This window comes from Balaenoptera physalus (assembly GCF_965194825.1).
Source record: "Balaenoptera physalus genome assembly, chromosome: 15".
NCBI classification, from domain to species: Eukaryota; Metazoa; Chordata; class Mammalia; order Artiodactyla; family Balaenopteridae; genus Balaenoptera; species Balaenoptera physalus.
In genome coordinates, this window is record NC_138894.1 from 88,545,236 (window position 1) to 88,561,165 (window position 15,930).

The 15,930-nt window shown below is 35.3% G+C and overlaps 1 long non-coding RNA gene across 1 annotated transcript; it reads left to right on the forward strand.

Moving 5' to 3' along the window:
• Positions 1 to 493: 493 nt before the first annotated feature.
• Positions 494 to 13,796, forward strand: LOC309644140. Its single transcript, XR_014254267.1, has 2 exons — positions 494 to 4,647; positions 4,955 to 13,796. It is a non-coding gene; the product is annotated as an uncharacterized lncRNA (long non-coding RNA).
• Positions 13,797 to 15,930: the final 2,134 nt, after the last annotated feature.

Sequence of the window (15,930 nt, forward strand, 5' to 3'; positions counted from 1 at the left end):
CAAGAAAGTGGAGAAAACATGAACATAATGAGAAAAGAACTGGACAGTATACAAAGATTGAAATTTAACTTATAGAGAAGAAAAATGCAATATCTGAAATTCAAAATACCCCAAATGGCATTAATGTTGAATTCGACTCTGAGGAAGAAATATTAGTGAACTTGAAAACATTACTGTAGAGCCATTCAAAATAAGGTACAAAAATAAAGGGTAAAATACTGAAAAACAAAATAAGAGGGCATAGAATACCTATGAGAAAATATAAAGTAATATGATATACATAAAATTGGAGTCTCAAACAATAGAAGCAGAAAATTATTTGAAGAAATAATGGACAGATTTTTTCCAAATGTGATGAAAAATAAACCCCCAAGTTCTAAGAAACTAAACTCTAAGAGAAGATATTTTTAAAAAATCACAACAAAGTTCACAATAATAAAATTTCTGAAAACTAGTGATTATATATATATTATATATACATATATAATATATATGTAGATATATTCCACAGAATAATATATATATAAAAAAATATAAATATATTTATAAATAAATATAAATATATTTATATTTTATTATATATATAATAAAATATATTCCACAGAATAAAAGATATGTTAAGTACAAAGGAATAAATATAAGGCTTTTTCAGAATTCTTTCAGCAGACTATTTTCATAAACAAGCAAGCCATAAGAAAATGGAGAGATACCTTTAAATACTTAAAAATAAAAACTTTCAAACTACATTCTTAGAGAAAATGTCTTCCCAAATTGAAGGAACAAATTAAATTTTTTCAGACCACTAAAAGTTAAGATAATTAATTGCCAATAGATTTCATCTACACTGAAAGTTAAAAAGGAAATTCTTTAAAAAAGAGAAAAAATTATGCCAAAGGGAAATGTGAAAATACACCAACCAAAATGAAGATTATCAGCAATGGTAAATAAATGAGTAAATGTCAAGGTGTTATTTTTCATTTTGAAGTTCTATAAAAGATAAGTGATCCTTTTAAACAAAAATTAGAAAAATGAATTGACTGTTTATAACACTTAACAAGATGGGGTCAAAATTGAAGGATACTTTTGTAAGGTTTCAATATAGGACATGAGCTATATAATATTATTCAAAAACAGATTTTCCAATTGTACATAAGTTAAATATGTATATTGGAAAGGTGTAATAGGAAAGAAGGAGCCTGCAAAAGATAAAATAAAGGACAAGACAATAAATATAAAGAAGGAAGCATACAAAAAAGTATAGGACCAAAGAAACCTTAGAGGGCTTCCCTGGTGGCGCAGTGGTTAAGAACCCGCCTGCCAATGCAGGGGACATGGGTTCGAGCTCTGGTCTGGGAAGATCCCTCATGCCACAGAGCAACTAAGCCCACGCGCCACAGCTACTGAGCTCGTGTGGCACAACTACTGAAGCCCGCGTGCCTACAGCCCGTGCTCTGCAACAAGAGAAGCCACCGCAATGAGAAGCCCGCGCACCACAACGAAGAGTAGCCCCCGCTCACCGCAACTAGAGAAAGCCCTGCATGGAGCAACGAAAACCCAACGCAGCCAAAAATAAATAAATAAATAAAATAAATTTAAAAAAAAAGAAAAAAGAAACCTTAGAAATTAAGGAAAAAGAGAATGGTCATTTATGTCCAATGTTGCTGATAACCCCTTTAACTCATTGATTAAAAAAGAAACGAAGGCTTATGATGTGACAGTCATCTCAATAAAAATTGAAAAAAACCCCACAAAATATCCTACCTTCAAGGATGTTTTATTTTATTGTAATGATGAGTAAATAGTTTGAGCAACATAACAATAGAGAATTAACCATTATGCTTTAGCATGCTGTATATAATTGGTAACTTAATCAGAGCTGCTTTTGTGGAGTGATGAGAATTGAAGGCTGATTAGACTATGTGGTAAATTAAGTTGGTTGAGGAAAAATATTCCAGACATCTAAGCACAGTTCCCTTTCTGTGTCTCTGATCAGAATTGCAGCAAATGTCAGAGTAAAATCCAACATTTGCATGAGAAATGGAAATAACAATTTGCTTGAGCTAAATGAGATTTATATGCTAGAGCTGGTGGGAAGCTTAGCCCCACCCCAGCTAGGATGAAAGCACAGTAAAAATAAACATCTTTCAAGAAAAAATTTCTGGGAAGATAACAGAAGTAAACAGCAAGAGTTCGAGGTCAAGCAAGGGAGTGTTTTAGTTTCGTTAATACTGTTTGGTTTTGTGTCTTATAGAAGATATTAAGCTTTTTTTCCCTTAAATTTATAATAAATCTAGATGCAGGGAGGTTTATAATGCAAGAAAACACAATAGACTTTTGGAGGGGATAGGGTTTCTATAGTGCAAATGGAAGGTTTGTCTTTGATCAAAGTAGAGATAGATGTCCTCTTGCAGCAAGAGGAAATGAAGGTCATGCATGTGCAGATGTGAGTAGGGCAGTGGAATTGCTGGTGGTGACAAGAGGTATTTTAAGGTGATCATGACTACTTTCTCTACAAATTAGAAGGCAAAGTCATCGACTGACTCTGAGAGTTGGGGAGTGCTTCTGAACGTTAGAGGAAAGTGGACTAAGTAAAAGGATATCTTGGGAAGTGGAATAGAAATTGTCCTAGGGAAGTACAGGAGGTTTGTCTTGTGAATGATGGTATGAAATCTTTGGTTATAAATATGAGGTGAGATTCAAACAAATGCAGCAGATAGTTTTAAGCAGAGTTGCAGGTTTTGTAGGTGAGAAAAGGCAAGAAAGTTGAGACTGTTTGAAAGGGATTGATTATAATGCTGAGCTATGGAATCCAAATCAGGAGAGGAGACGAGTGATGACATGAGAAGGGTGTGATACGTTTTTTAAAACAATGAAATAAAACTACAATAGGTAAATAAATGACTATCATAATTAAGTCAGAAACTGATAGATTAGTATAACTAGAGTAAGTGGGCTATCGATGCTGATATTCATAGTGTGATGTTTGAAACCAAGAGTTTAGAGTGTATATAGCTCTGGTTCCAAGATATGACAATGGAGGTATATGGCTGAGATGAGCTATAAGGAAAAGATAACTGGAGTTAACAGATGAAGCAACTGACATATAGGAGGTTGAATGGGTCACCCACAAAAATGACTCAATCATATCAGATCCAATGCTGTTCTTCTCATAACATTTTTTAAATTTAAAATTAAATGACAAACTGGAAGAAAATGTTTACAACCTATATCACAGATATACCCCTAATATAAAAGCACTTTTAAAAAGGAAGAGAAAGTAGATCTTGTTCTTGTTTTTGTATTGTTTTTTGGAGGAATTATTAGGAAAAGACCTAGGCATAAGCTACCATTGTCTTGAGCCTGGAAGTCCCAAATATGATTTCAGTTACATCATAATATTGAGGCTATGAGTCAGCACAAGTACTGTTGCCTAACCCCATGCTGTATAAACCAAAGTAAGATTAAATAACTTTAACATCTTAAATCACCTTAAAAACAAGTATAATTATATCATATAAAGCATAAATTGACATATTATAGGCCTACCTTCTGCTAATATGTCATAGTAGCTTTTTGATTCAAGTATATTTTTCATGGCCCACTATAAAAATGATCTTTGATAGATAAAATATCTGATGTGAAACATAGGCATTGGTCATACAAAAGTTAATATCCACGTTAAAACACCTTCATGCTTATCACAATTACAGACCTCCAAATCCAATAACGTACATCTTCCCATGAGCCTCTGCAAAGGGTAACACTACAAAAGCTGCATTATTTACAATCAAGTGTGATACACAGTAGACTCAGTGTGTTTAAACCACTATTTAGCAAAGATAGAGAATACTGGACAAGATTGTTTAGGTTGGCTTTTTGAGTATTTATTATGTAGATTCCACTGAATAAATTAATATGTGGGAAAGGTAACCTAGATGCTTTAACAATTACTCTCCAGTTAAAGTAATATTTTAAATTTGAAAGAGCTCATTATTTTAAAAACACCATCCTTCACTGAATAACGTCAGCAATCACCAAACTGAAAAATGTCAAGTTAGTTTTGAAAATTATCGAATAAATCAAGATATTATTCGCATTGTCAAAGAAATTAAAAATCACAATGAAACTCTCTGAAAAAGAAAAACTGTGAGTCATATTAAAGCACAGATTCCTTTCAACACTTAAGACTAGAGGCCGTATAAAGTCAAGGTTGCTGTAAACTTTTTTGAAAAAGGAAAGCCAGGCCAGATTAGAAGTGAGAAAAATGTAGTAAAAGTTCACAGAAAAGAGGAGACCCCAGAGATATGGGAGGGGAATATCAGCCTTTGATTTGGTAATTTAATCAAAACTGAGTGTTAATTAAATTTATTCTCTTTGGGTTTCCTGAAATATACCTGATATCCTCTTATTTTGCTGCCCAACCTTGTATAAAATATCCATTAAAGTAAATATATGTTCTACAATCACAACATTTTAAAAGGGGCTCAATCTAAGGGATATTAGCATATGTAAAATTCCAAAATTAGAATTGTTTCCTTCAAATTAATAAATGATGTGCTAGAAATAAAATAATATAGATGAACTGTTGCTGGACAGGAGTATCCTTCTCCACAAAATCCTCCTCATCTTCTTTCTTACTCTTTTTTTGTTTGTTTGTTTGTTTATTTATTTATTTATGGCTGTGTTGGGTCTTCGTTTCTGTGCGAGGGCTTTCTCTAGTTGTGGCAAGCGGGGGCCACTCTTCATCGCGGCGCGCGGGCCTCTCACTATCGTGGCCTCTCCCGTTGCGGAGCACAGGCTCCAGATGCGCAGGCTCAGTAATTGTGGCTCACGGGCCCAGTTGCTCCGCGGCATGTGGGATCTTCCCAGACCAGGGCTCGAACCCGTGTCCCCTGCATTGGCAGGCGGATTCTCAACCACTGCGCCACCAGGGAAGCCCTCTTACTCTTTAAAGGAAGATTTTTTTAAAATTTCTGATGATTACTTCCATAAATATAAATAATAAGAATTTATCTCTGTTGTATGTTGAAGATGGTGGCTCATCTATAGTTCCTGCTAATTTTAAACTCAACATTTCTCCAACAAGATAGATTTATTCTAGTTTTGTTTTCACTCACGTTGTACTCAGGTTATTTATAATACCATTCTTTTCTAATTCAATAACTGCTGTTTTTATTAGTTGTTTTCCTGTAATGTATAAGTGATAATTATTTTTAACTGGTTATTTGGAAATAATCTGAAATTTATGGAGTTTATAAGAATGAGAATATTACAAAGAGCATCCATATACCCCGTCTTAGTCCATTTGGGCTGCTATAATAAAAATGTCATAGGCAGGTTAGCTTATAAGCAACAAAATTTAATTCTCACAGTTCTGGGATGTCCAAGGTCAAGGCACCAGCATGGCTACATAGTGGGGTCAGGGCCCTTTTCCTGGTTCTTAGCCAGAGCCTTTTTGCTGTGTCCTTAGTGGTGGAAGGGGCTAAGGATCTGTGGGGATTCTCTTGTAAGAATACTAATCCCATTTATGAAGGCTCCACTCTCATGACCTAAGCACCTCCCAAAGTCCCCACCTCCACATACTATCATCTTTGGGGTTAAAATTTCAACATGTGAATTTGAGGAGGACACAAACATTCAGATAACAGCACACTCTATATCCAGAATCACATATTGATAACATTTTACCCTGTTTCCTTTACCACTTGCTATCAATCTCTCTCTCTCTCTCAACTTTCATTTATCACTTAACATTTTTTTTTCTGGACCATGTGAGAGTAACATGCATACATCAAACCCTTTACCCCTAAACACTTCAGTGTTTATTAGCTAACAACAGGGATATTTTGTATATAACAACAGTATTTTTTAATAATAACAAATTTAACATCTAAACAATACTTTCATCAAATATTCCATCTATATTCCAGTTGTAACGATTACTCTTTATTTTCATTTTCTACAAACTTAAGTGAAATATTTAATTCAATCTCTTTAAAATATTAATACAAGTGCTGGCAATGTGTGAAGAGAAGTAGATGTGTTACATTGGAAATTTGAATTGTGGTAACATTTTTGGATGTATTTTAAAACATGTCCAAAAATCTTTAAATAGGCATGCCCATGAATTCTATTTCTATTAATTTCTAAGGAAATAATAATAAATGTCTCCATGCTTTTAAGTTAGAGAAGTGCCTATCCCAATAATATTTATAAACATTTAAATTATAGAAAATATTTAAATATTCATCAGAGAAACAACCTGAAAGAACAAAGTAATAGCAATTATTATCTCTATTTGGTAAGAATACAGCAAATTTTCTTCTTTTTTAGATCTATGTTTGCCAGATTTTATATCATGAAAAAATATAACAAAAAAGTATTTATTGAGTGTTTTAAAACACGTATGCAAATTTTAAGCCCTTACATGTATTACACCATGTAATTATCAAATAAATCTATAAATTAGGGATTATTATTATTTGTTTGTTTAAATGAGGAACATTGTGCCCAGAGTTATTGAGGAAAATAGGAGGAAGTTGTAGAGCAAGGATTTTTACAAGGAAATCTAGCTCTAGACCTTGTGCTCTTAAAGCTTATTCCATAATGAATGTGCTACCTTTGCAATAGGGAAAAAAGAACATAAAAATGACTTCGAAAAATTGTAATATATTATCAGAACAGTGATTTAGAATAATTTCAATGTTACTAAACATAAACATAAAACAGTTTATTATTTAGAATGTGATTGTTACACATAACTCTGATTTATGAGCAGCAATCACATTCACTAAAACCTAATTAAAGTCAATAACTTAATTTTTCCATCTGATGGGATAGATCAATTTCAAATACATTCCAGGAATATAGGGTTTAAATGCTAACAGTCTGTTGTTTAAAAGAAAGACAAAAGAAATTAAAGTCTGTTGATCATCCAATGTAAAATGTACTAAGATACATTTGAAAAATAAGATATACTACTGAAATAGAATTAACTTTCAATTTCCCACTTCCTCTTAATGTAATATTTCAGTAGATTAACTATTATTAAGAAATTTAAATGCAGTGAAAAATTATGATCCAGAGAGAGGAAGAACCTTTTGCTGAGAAAGCAGTGCAGTGTACCACCTCCATCCAAGCATAAACATACTAGAATGACCTTAACGCCTACCTTATTTTTTATGTCTGCCTAAAGCTGTGAAGTATGCCTGCAATTAGGATGATGGAGTAAGGAGAAAATAATAAAAATGTTTGAGGGCAGAATCTTTCCAGGGAATGAATAGGAACGATTCTTGGATTTATCATACACACCTTCAACTTCAAATAATATACCACTAAACATACATTGTACGACCTTACAAGAGTATATTGCTATTTTTCCCCTCCCATCCTGTGTAGAGTTGTTTGGTTGACTCTGTTCTGGTCATGTTTCCTATATGCAAGTAGTATCCTAACCAAAAATCAGGAGGATCCTCTGCAGATCTCTGGAGCTCTCTGTGCAGTTTCCCTTTTTTCAGTACTCTGCCCTGCAAATCTAATCCACCCTCAACCTCCCCTATTGTAGGTCTCTTCCTCCTCAACTCAGAGAAACTTTGGGTTTTTCTTCCCTACTGCAGCCTGGAAATTGTCTTCAAGCACTAAGTTCCTGCAAACATAGGGTCACCTCATTTATTTCTTTCCTCTCTGGGATCACATTCCTGTGCTGCCTAAGGATCAGGATCTGAAAATAGCATTTTCATAGGTTTTGTCCTTGAGGGCAATTTCCACTGAAGTTCATTCTCCATGGGTGGAAACCTTTTGATTCCCTCTTCCACCATCTTTTTTGCTGATCCTGCTGTTTCTATGTTACTTAGTTTTGGGGCCATGGCTTCTCTAAGCTTCTAAGAGCCATCTCAGCAGTGCCTTGTAGCACAGCCTCCCTGGGGTCTAGCCAGGGTGCTAAATAATGTGTCCTCGCAGTATTTACTATGGGGAAAGTGTCCCCATATTAACAATGTCTCTGTTATCCACCTGTATGTTCCCTTTCACTTAACACTGTCAGAATCCTGTCCTATACATATTTATCTGACTCCTGTCACTACACGTTGTAGGGTAGGTCCTGCAGCTCCTGGATATGGTCCTTTTCTTCTGTGTACGGAACCTGTGCTTCCATGGTTAGGTGATGCTGTGACTAGACCCTAGAGGGATCTCTCTAAAAAATAAAGTTTATTCATCACAAAAAATTTTAGTAGTGCATTGGAGGTCTCAGAGAAGGGGAATGACTCATTCCAGAAGTAGGTGAGAGGTCCAAGAAAGCCTCACCAAACAGGTGAATACTGAATTGGATCAATCGTTTGACTTTAACCAACAAAATAAAAAATACTCTTTTGAATCCTGGATTTTAGTGCACTCATATTATACAGAAATCTTGAGCTAGTCTATCCTGACAGCAACCAGTGTCGTCACACTCAACACAGTATTACGTAAAGCATCATCAAAAAGGAGAATGAACTTAATAAATGATAGGAAATAAGGATTTCTAATAGATCTCTCAGCTCATCCTTAGCCATCATGACACTAGATTTTTTTATATTTAAGACAGGAGTTAATGGTGCAAATCCAAGGTGCAAAAGTGACCAAAATAAATTGAGCTAATCTAGCATAAACACACCTGTGATTGGTGTGTAATTGAATTCCAATGATGTATTTTTATAACAACAAAAATATATGTGCTTCTCGTAATAAGATTATATTCTATTCCGCCTGGCTGTTACATTAAATCTCATACCAGGTAGAGCATCACTTAAAATGATTGTACAGGACAAGCCTGAACAGGATTTTCAAGTTCATGGGTGGCCCTGACATACCTGCACCTAAAAAAATGTGCCTTTATGCTTCAATGGGCACCTTCATGAATAGTAGTTACATCTACAAATTCTTTGTCACTTAGCTATTATAAAGATGTGTTTTTCCTTTGAAAAATCTATTTGACGTTTTTAAGGTGACTTTAAATCTTAGATTGTTTTGAGATTCATAAGAATGGCAATATCTTCTAGTGACCCATCTGATACTTCCATCCTACTCTATTTTTTTCTTTTTTGGCTGCATGGCAGGGCTTGGAGGACCTTAGTTCTCCGACCAGGGCTCACACCAGGGACCCAGCAGTGAACGTGCCAAGCCCTAACACCTGGACCCCCAGGGGATTCCCAATTCTACTCTATTCTTGCTCACTCAGATCCTACTGAATACTTCACTGATTTCTGAGGGGGCCTAGTCCAAATATGTCCAGCTGAGATGATTAAAAATTTCTAGGTAAGTTTATGTTCTCCCAACTTCCAATATTGGTTCTGGACATTACTTAATGCTTATAGAACAAACACACATTTCTCTTCCACATAACAAGCTATCAGATATCTGAAGATAGCTTGAATGATGTAATTAACATAGATTCTATTTCCTAGGGCGGGGGGAGACTAGTTTCCTTCCTCAGTAGGCTAGACCGTGGTTGGCATAGCTAAAATAGGTGTATGTGATATTACCCAGAACCCATTTATGATTTTCTCGAAGATGTTTCTAACTAACATGAATTATATGTTTCCCCAAGACTGTAAGTTGCATAAGAAGAGATATCACAACTTACTCTATTTTTTAAAACCATAATTTAAGACAAAATATCTAGAAGAAAAGGATTTCAGATTTTACTAGGGTTTTAGGCACTTACTGAGTATCAATGATATATCAGACACTACATGCCATATTCAGGAAACAGATATAGTAAGATATATAACCTGTCCTCAAGGACCTTATGAAATGCTGAGAAAGAAATTCACACAAATAACTTCTGTATAGCAAGTACCTATATGCAAAGTGCTATCAGCGCACAAAAGATGTGATCATCTTTCCTGGGTTGCAGCGAAAGATATTTTAGTAGTGGAGACATTTAAGGTGAGATCTGATGAATGAGAATTTATAAAGCAGACAAAAGAGGGAGGGCATTCTAGAAAGAAGAAGGAGTTTTGGCAAAAAACCAAGAGACATGAAAAGTGTAACATTAGTTGTTCAGAAAACAGAGCCAGTAGGAAGTGAAGAGAGATGTGGCTAGATAGATAGGTCCGGCCAAATGTCACTTCCTTGAGTGTGCCATGCAAATGAGATTGCACATTAGTTTAGAGGCCATGGGTAACCACTGAAGGGTTTTTTAGCAAAGCAGTGACATTCTGAGTACATATTTTTACGAGAGTCTCTAATAGTTCTGTGGAAAGTAAACTGATGCTGAAGGTAATAAAGTTTAAAAAAATTTAAAAAATGTTTCAATAGTTCAACTGAAAAGTGAACCTAAGGTAGAAATTAGAGGAAGTTGGGATCTGAGAAACAGTGAAAATAGATAACTCAGTGGACTTGGTGATTGGTTGAAAGGAAATGAAAGTCTAAGTTACCTCAATGGTTTCTGCCTGTGGATTAGGTGACTGAAAGATGGTTTTATTAATTCATGTGAAGGATACAGGGAGATAAGTCCATCTGGAAAAGAAACATTAAGTTTTGCACATTTTGATTTTATGATCTCAGTGAAAATTAAAAGGTGATGAAGCTTAGTAAGCAGTTAGAGATATGTGTCTCCAATACAGCAGAGGTATCTGCATTGATGAGTAACAAAAGCAAAGGTACATATGAAAATATAAGGTGACTGGGAAAAGAGTATTTAAAAGGCATGCAGTGGAATTGGTCATGATGAAGATACTAGGAATTATAAGGAGATACCACTACACCCCCTTGGGAAGGGCCATTCTCATTGTATTCTGTGTGCTTAAGTCCTACAGAGTTGTTTAACTCAGGGTCTCAATTCATCTGATGGATACTATTTTTTTTCCAGGAATATTGAGATATAATTAACATATAATATTATATAAGTTTAAAGTATATAATGTGATGATTTGATACTATTGTTAAGTTACTATTAAGTATACGATTCTTAACTTAGTTTCATACATTTTGGTAGCAATGATGAAAATAGAAAACGTAGTGTCTGCTTAGTAGGAGCTTACAATGTTTGTTTTATATATGTGTAGTGGTGTGTGTGTGTGTGCATGTGCATATTGTAGGGTGAGTTTAGTCATAAGAAGATTGGCTCTGTTGCTGTTTTAAAATAGTTGCTGAAATCAAATGACTCACCAAATGAAGGTTTATTTTTCTCATGACAGAAACTGTGGAGTAGGAAAAGGAGATTCTGCTCCATGAAATTCTGAGATTCTGGTCTCTCATCCAGAGACCCAGCCTGATAGTGAAACTCTGTTAGCCTCAGTATGAGTCTTTCTTTAATGTATCTAAGCCAGCTTCTCCAAACAGCTCCACTTTCCAGACAAGAGGGAGAGGGAAAGAGAAGGTTTGAGAAAATGGCTTTGTTTTTAAGGAAATTAAAGTAGTTAATTTTACTTTTTCACATAAACCTTTGGTCCAAACGTAGCTGCATGGTCCAACCTAATAGCCAGTGAGGCTGAAAAAAACAAAACAAAACACATGATCATAGTGGAAGGATTTGGCAACACTGGGGAGATATCTGATCATGGGTTGTAACTGATGTGAGGATACAGTCATACATACACAGCCTTGAGGGGGAGTGGTTGGCAAGGATAAGACAAAATAGAGATGGCATTGAAGGGCCTTGAGAGCCAGGCATCTCTTCTGCCTGCCTGTAGTACATGGATTGAGTGTAAATAGGAACAGAGTGAAGTAAGTCAGAAAGAGAAAAACAAATATTATATATTAACGCATATATGTGGAATCTAGAAAAATGGTACAGATGAACCGGTTTGCAGGGCAGAAATAGAGACACAGATGTAGAGAACAAACGTATGGACACCAAGCGGGGAAAGCAGCAGGGGTGGTGGGGGTGGTGGGATGAATTGGGAGATTGGGATTGACATGTATACACTAATATGTATAAAATAGATAACTAATAAGAACCTGCTATATAAAAAAATTAATAAAATAAAATTAAAAAAAAAAAAGGAACGCCCAAATTTCACCCCAGCTCTGATTACAGCTATCAAGACAACCTGCCCTTTGGGGGCATCCAAGATTGATTCTCTGTTATCCCAATCCTCCAAGCTGGGTGATTTCCCTCTTCTTGTTTATCACACAACTAAATCATTATTTAAGTAAATACAAGTCATTGTGTAGGCTACTTGTTTCATGCCATTTCCTCTCTTCATCTACCATTCCTAAGAATACCTGAAAAACAGAAAAGTGATAATACCAAAAGATATGTTATTTCCAGTTATCATAAAACAGCATTAATTCAATGTTCAGTACTGGAGTTGCAGACTTTTTTTTCCCTAAAGGGCTAATAGTAAATAGTAAATATTTTAGGCTGTCGTATCTATTCATTTCTGATGCTATAGTATAAAAGCATCCAGAGATATATAAGTGAATGTGTGGCTGTGTTTCGAGAAAACTTTATTTAGGGCCAATGAAATTTTCATTTCATATAACTGTTGTTATTATTTTGATTGTTCTTAGGTATATAAAAATGTAAAAAATTCTTGGTTCATGGGTCATTCAAAAGCAGCCAGCAGGAGGGTATGCCCGAGGGCCATGGTTTGCTGTTCCCGGGTTTAGTATAGGGCATGAACCACCCACACCGCACCCACAGCACCATAAGTCAGCATACCACCTCACCGAATATTTGGAAAAACATACTATGGGGCTTCTCAGTGCATCTACTCATCCTCCAAAGTTGTTCTGAATCTCACCTTTATTTGAGCTCAGGACAAATTGGTAATCATAGTTGTCTGTGCCCATTACTCACTGGAGTGAGAAGGCTGAACAATTAGGAAAAGGAAATTTGCTCCTCTTGTACTTCGAGGCACTACTTTGTCTTCCTGCAGATAGTTCCCTCTTTAGGCTTTTTCAACTGGAAAGAAAACCATACTCATGTGCTTCACCCCACTCAAGACCCAAACGAAGCCATGCTGTTCATGACCATGGTATTTAATTGTATCACCAAGCGCGTGCCATGAAGTTTCTTGATAATTGTTGAAGTTATGTGGAGTACCCTGCTGGCTGTCATTCTTCCAGCTCTCAACTGAAAACGAAGTGCTGCTTCATTGTTGTTTTTGTCATTGCCTAATTCCTAATTTATGAAGGCAGACATCAATCTGCTTCTAAACACTTGCATTACACTAAAATACTCTGTTTGTATAATATCTTGCCTACTGACCTGTTAAGTGTCCAAGGAAAAATGTGAAAAAAAAAAAATATATATATATATAGTGAATATGTGCTCGAAGTGTCATGCTTTAGTGAAACTTGCAGCTTTCCCCTTCAGCTTAAGTACAAAGAATGATTGGGCAGCACTTTTGCAAAATTTCAAATAAAATCTATGTAATAAGTACAGTGGAATGAGGGCTAAATATGCTTTTAAAATTATTGGAAACTATATATCACTACTTGAACAGGTCATCTATCACACAATCAAGCTTTTATTGGAAATTCTGACACCAATCTCCTTCCCTAGAAAACCTTGAAACCCTATTTTAAAAGTAGAATCACAGCAATGATACTGCAAAAGGGAAAAAAAAAGATAAAAATGCCTTTCATTAGTGTCTCTTATAATGTGAAAATTTATAATTACATTTCAACAATTATTAGTGAAAATTTATGATTACACTTCAATAATTATTCTTTCAGTAATATAATATCTAATTTTACATTTATCTACTTTATTATCCTCTACTAACAATTCATTTTAAATACCAAAAGAAAACTCAGAGAAAGCTCAAGGATGTTAAGAGTGAAAAAGTAGAAGAGATTTAAAAGAAGAGGATTAAACCCTGACTTCTAAATTTATTAACTATATAGTTCTGGCCAAACCTGTTAATATCTGAACCTCAGTTTGCACTTTTAAAAATGAACTTATTTTCAGAATTATAGATAATATAAAAGAAGTAGGGGGCTTCCCTGGTGGCGCGGTGGTTGAGAGTCTGCCTGCCAATGCAGGGGACACGGGTTCGAGCCCTGGTCTGGGAGGATCCCACATGCCGTGGAGCAACTGGGCCCGTGAGCCACAACTGCTGAGCCTGCGCGTCTGGAGCCTGTGCTCCGCAACAAGAGAGGCCGCGACAGTGAGAGGCCCGCGCATCGTAATGAAGAGTGGCCCCCGCTTGCCGCAACTGGAGAAAGCCCTCGCACAGAAACGAAGACCCAACACAGCCAAAAATAAATAATAAAAAAAAAAAAAAAAAAAAAGAGACAATGGAACCCTTTAAAAGAAGTAATGAATGTTATGTGTGAGAGATAGTGAATATGCAATGTCAATATGAGTATTAGAGTCATATATCAGAAATAGTTAACCCCAAATTCTAAGCATCATATTTACATCTGCAGAGTGTGAGAACTGCAGAAGGACTTAGAGACCATCTCTTAACCATCTCTTAACCTACATCAGATACAGAAACTGATGCTCAGAGATAGGAAACGTTTGATCTGAGCACATCCAAAGAAATAATAGTAGTTTCTGCTTTAACAAAATGGTCTTTAAGTTTCTGATTCAATGTTCTTTCTCTCCACAAAGTATCTGCTTAGGGTTGCCATGTTTAACAAATAAATATACAGGATGCCCAGTTATATGTGATTTTCAGAATTATTTATTTATTATTTTTAGTATGTGTCCCATGCAATATTTGGGACATGCTTATACTAAAAATTATCTGAAATTCAAATTTAACTGGACAACGTGTATTTTATCTGACAGCTCAATATAGGATAAAAAAAGGCAATGGTTACAGAAACCTAGACACATGTAGTTTTAAACCTCTGAAAATCTCAGCTTTGGCCAAAGACCATCACTACCTGGGAAAATTCTGTTCATCCTTAAAAGCACAGCTCACCGTCATCCAACTTTAGAGAGTTTATTCCATAGAAATTCGTCTTTGTTCCCTCCAGTGCTCACAAGGTACTTCAAGTCCACATTTTCATAGAATTAATCATATTCTGCCATAAACTACACGTTAGAGGCATATATGTTTGTCTCCCCTACCCTTTTGGGAGCTCCCAGAGACTTGACATTGCTCTTTTTAAATTATAAATTATCTGCTCTGTGTGTAGCTGAGTGTTTTAGAAGCAGCACTGTATCCACCCAATATAATTTTAAAGAGAATTTACTTATAAATAATACCTGTGTTTCCAAGGCTATGCCAGTCTGATGTCATCTTTTTACATCATCACTGTCATTTCCATCATAATTATTATTATCAAGGGGGCCACCATTTATTATGGAATGCTTACTCTATTCCTGGAACTATGATAATTACTTAGAAGTCAATTCATATATTTATATAAACCTCACAACAACCTTAATAGCTAAATTCTCATAATTCTTACCATTTTTTCTGATGAGGAAACCAAATCCAGAAATTAAAATAGGGAAAATTATTTAGATTACCTATGATCACATTGATCACATAATAGGTAGCAGCACATTTGGGATGCAAACACAAGACCGTGTTTTTAACTACTTTTGGACATCTATAGGAGACACAAGATTGTATTTCTTTGCTTCTGATTTTAAACATTAGTTCAGGATCTACAGCTTATCTGAAATGAACCCAAAGCCCTAATTCACAAATTATTTTTACAAAATAACCATGGGTTGCTTTGTGTATGGTTGAAGACAGTCATCTCAATTATTGGGTAAAATGAACCATTTTTCTACTGATATTTTACAGTTTTGCTTTAATGGGGTATTGTCAGTTCCTCAGTCCTTTGGGTCCTATGATAGTAAAATTCTACTCCCTCTTTCCAAGGGGAGTGCTGCCTATTTCTTTTGTAACCCAAAAGCTTAAAGGCTCATTGTAGCTAATAATAACAAATAATTGTAAATGTATTGAGTGTTTACTGTGTGCCAGGTGCTGTTCTTAATGTCATGCATGTGCAAATTCATTTAACATGCACAAA